Source organism: Chenopodium quinoa, unplaced genomic scaffold (genome assembly GCF_001683475.1).
Source record: "Chenopodium quinoa cultivar QQ74 unplaced genomic scaffold, ASM168347v1, whole genome shotgun sequence".
Classification (NCBI taxonomy): Eukaryota; Viridiplantae; Streptophyta; class Magnoliopsida; order Caryophyllales; family Amaranthaceae; genus Chenopodium; species Chenopodium quinoa.
Window position 1 is genome coordinate 664,743 of NW_018744113.1, and position 2,730 is coordinate 667,472.

Sequence of the window (2,730 nt, forward strand, 5' to 3'; positions counted from 1 at the left end):
GTACCGAGATGATCTGACTCCGGACACGTGCAGTAGACAGGTCCACATGGTGGCCGCCCCAAGAGGCGCTCACCGGATACCCCCTCGGCGATGGTCTCGCCGGCGCAATGGAAGGAAAGTATTCATAAAACCAGATCTACAAAAAGCTAAAGCATGAGTAATGTTTACCTCTACAACTTTCCAGAAAGTAGACAAAGCGACATTCGTCCTAAGAGACCGGTGGCGACACGAGTCCCTCAGTGCGCGAGCGAAGTTAGTATAGGCCAAGCTGGCCCAGTCATAAGTCCCGATCCGCCGGAGATCGCGAACAGCAGGGAGATAGTAAAGCAACGCCCTACTACCCTGTTAGGGGAGAATGTCCCTGACAACAACATCAGCACGAAAATGCGCACCCGCTGCTCTCGGGTGGTCGCATCGTCATCAAGAGCCGCTGCCAGCGTCGAGCGACGGATCCCTCTAGCACTGAACTGAGTCGTCTCGACCTCAGCTCGGGCCCCGGACAACAATCAGCCCCAACAGTTCCTCGACCTCGGGAGAAAAGACGTCGATACCGCCATCGAATGGCAGCAGCACAGAAGAGAACTCCAGTCCTGTGATGAGATTGAAGTTTGTAGGAGTGACCATCATCTCACCCCATGGAAAATGAAAAGTGTTGGTGGTGTCCCAGAAGAACTCCACCAGAGCGCGTACTACGTGGTGAACCCCGCTGGAGGCAACCATAGCCTCGGAGGTCTCAAACAGGGCAACCAATTCGTAAGACTCTCATAGGAGTCTCGTCTCTCGATCTCTGGCGATATGCATCCTATACAAATCGCCTAGGCCATCGCAGCCAGAGCCATGATGTCGTGTCCTCCCAGGCTCGGTTCCCCGTCTCACCCTCTCATAAATGTGGTGGACAGGGGCAAAGAACAAGGTCTGCTCATCCCACTCTGGGAACTGACCAAGCGAAGTGGACGGTGTAGTGTCGTCTTCCACGGGCTCATGCTCCCGTCTAGTGTTTCGGGACCGTGAACCTGAGCCTCGTTGTCTAGCCATGCTACATTGTGCAGAATCGTCATAAATTAAGGTTCTATAGTATCTAAAGGTTTGCCTAGCCACATGATACTATGTTCGCAAAAACAGAGTACGTAGTACTAAAACAGAGCACAAATTCAAATTGAGCATGACAGCATTTTTTCAAGCAATCAAACAATTTCTTGCAACACTATAGTGATTATTGTGACAAATTGAACAAGAATTGCTAGCAAAAACATCAAGAACGAGTCACATTGTTTTTCACGACCTTAGGAGGTCCAACAATGGTGGATTGCTGATTTCTTCACCAAATTGAGTCAAACAAGTCTCAATTTACTCCCAAGGCAATATACAAACATAAACAAGCAATTTCATGGCATAAAATTTGATAAACAAAGCAAATTGAGCATCATAAGTTTCAAATTTTCATGAAATTCGTGAATGAACATGCCAAAATTCGTAAAAACCGGTGTGAGTTGGAGGAAAACTTACATAGATCGGGAATATGGATGAAAAGAGCTTCGATTTGCAACAAATTTGAGCGAATTCGGTCGAGAAACGAATGAGCAACGATCAATTGAAGTTTTGACTTCTTTCGAGCAGCGTTCGCAACAAACCAGAGCACGAAATGAACTGAAAACGGCAATTTAAAGTGATTCCCGTGCTGGCGCCAGTCCCTAGGCATTGGCGTCACATTCTGTGCTTGGCGCCAGACGCCAATTTCAGCGCATGGCGCTAATGCCATAAGTCTGGCACTGATCGATTTTCAGCGACGCCAAAGCAGCCAGCCACCTTCTGGGGTTGTGCTAGCCTTCTGCAATATATTTTGGGTTCCTTGGTACGCCAGTTAGCCCCTCTAAGAAAGTTGACATGATTAGGTAATCGGCTTGATTACATGAAGTGATCGAGCTGATGAAAAGATCGTCTCACTAAGCTTAAAGCGCCTAAGCATTGGCTCATTAGCAAAAAGCACCGACATACAGGTTCATTAGCAAAAGGCACCGACATACAGGTTCATTAGCAAAAGGCACCGACATATAGGTTCAAGAGCAAAGAGCGCCGACGTACAGGCATAGCAAAAAGCAAAGTTCAGGCGAACTTTTAAAGATCGACGGGCGTGGATCTTCGGTATTTTCCTTTGGGAGATTATCGCATCAAATGAGGATGACTTCAAGAGAAGATGTCTTCGACATCATTCCCTAGCTTGTGGAAAGTTGTCACAAACAAATGAAGGTAATTTCGGGCGAAATTTTCTTCGATCATAGTTCCTGAGGCATGGAAGATGATCATAATGCGGATGAGAATTATTTCAAGAGAAATAATTTTCGATGATATTCCCTGGGACGTGGAATATTATCATTGCGGAGAAGGTAGATTCAGGCGAAGCAATCTTCTAATTTGGAAGCAGTTACAAGGCGTAGCGGTTTTCAAGCGGGATGGCATTCTCTAGCTTGCAGGAGGTCATCAAAACAGATCGGTTACTTTCAGAGACGTGTGCTCGACGGTGCAAGATACGCGTTTCTTAACTCTTTTATCTGTTTAACTAATGCTAAGTTTTGTAGGTATCGGCGTTATAAGATTGATTTAGGATCGCAGAACGTTCTGAATCATTCTCCGTCCCTATCGATACTTTGACTTTCGTTTTCGAAACTTGCGTTTCTCCAAACTCAGTCAAAGTGGGGGCTTCTGTAGACACCCATTTGTGTCTCCCCAAAA